The sequence below is a fragment of the Oryzias melastigma genome, linkage group LG13, assembly GCF_002922805.2.
Source record: "Oryzias melastigma strain HK-1 linkage group LG13, ASM292280v2, whole genome shotgun sequence".
In the NCBI taxonomy this organism is placed as follows: Eukaryota; Metazoa; Chordata; class Actinopteri; order Beloniformes; family Adrianichthyidae; genus Oryzias; species Oryzias melastigma.
Genome location: NC_050524.1, coordinates 24,210,644 through 24,212,263, shown reverse-complemented (window position 1 = coordinate 24,212,263; position 1,620 = coordinate 24,210,644).

Below are 1,620 nucleotides of genomic sequence, written 5' to 3'. Positions count from 1 at the left end.
ATCGGCCAAGAAATGTGCGGGTTAGCTAAAACCGTGGCGGTTGCGACCTCGCCACGTGCACGCCATTCAAATTCTACAACTTCTAATTGCAACATTTTTATCACAGTAGATTCCCATTTATGGTCAGTGATGTGACATATCAATTGACAAAACCCCCTAGGAGGTATTTCTTTTTGTAGCTTGGAGCCTGAGCCAACAGATGTTGGATTCTTGTGCAGAATTTGTGTCTCAACAGTTAAACAAAAAGGAAAAAGAGTCAATGTTGTGGCTTCATCAAGTGGATCAGGGATGCTGACCTGGATACATACCTGAGAGGTCTCTCTTTGCTCTACACTTCAACCAGTTTAAGGAGGAGCGATACCGCTTTACTGGCAAACCACAGATGATGACCACAGTGAGAGGGACCATATCCCCAGACCCACACAAGTACAGTGAGTAAATGGGAGGGGAAACACCTCCGATCAGACGTTAGGCACTGATGTGGTCCACAGGAAAGCCAGGAGGTGGAACACGACTGTCCTCCAGCAACTTGCTGTTATCAACAGCTATCATCTAACACTGCAGTGGATGCTTTTGTCACAGCAGGATTTTCAGGAGCAACTGTGTGCAAAGCAACAGCGACCCGCTTGCTGGGTCACCTCAGAGGGTCACTCAAAGCCACCTTCCTTGGCCCAGGGCTGATCATTTATGTGAGACAGAGCGAAAACAATTGATAAGCCAGTAAGGAGCTTCAAAGGCAAGTTAGCTGGAAAACATGTAGGAAAACAGCCCTCGAGGCCTAGAGTTTGACACCTGTACTCTATAGGAAGGATAGGCAACTTCAGGCCTCGAGGGCCGCAGTGTCTGCATGATTTCCAGATATCCAAGCCGTACTCTTGACTGATTACCTGGTTCAGGTGTGTCCAGCCAATTAGAGCATGGCAGAACAGGGTATGTTGGAAAACATGCAGGATGGTGGTCCTCGAGGCCTGGAGTTTCACATACGTTATCTAGAGGTTTATAAGGAAAAACTTGCTGAAAATAGAAAATGTTATAATTACTTTTTTATTTCACACTATTTATACATCTAAAACATATTAAAATGACTATGTCTTGAGTGATGTTGGAGGTTGGACTTGTTCTGAAAAAAATGCAAAATATTTCACTCATGAAACATATTTGATTATTTTATGAGTAAAAAAGGGACCAGACCAGTTACTATTACAGTCATTGAATGGTATATTTACTTCTACATTCATCTCTATTATTTCTGATTCAATCAATCAAACAATCAATCACTTTATATAATGCTTTTCATCAACTTGCTGTTGAACACAAATTTTTGAACAAAAAACACATGAACATTTGTTAAGACATAAGAAGTTGTAAGACACTTTAGATGAAAGAAAAAATAATAAAACATGTAAAAATAGAAAATAACATAAACACTGGATACAATTTGATGAGGGACTGTATAGATTAAAATATTAGTGAAAAGAATAAAAATATATATAAGATCCATTAGATAAAAGAAACAGCAATAAAACTGACATAAAATATAAAATAAAATCTTTAGTGTCTATTTTTCTTTCTGAAAAAGAGGAAAAAAACATAAAAAGATTTTAAATGAATACATTTTAG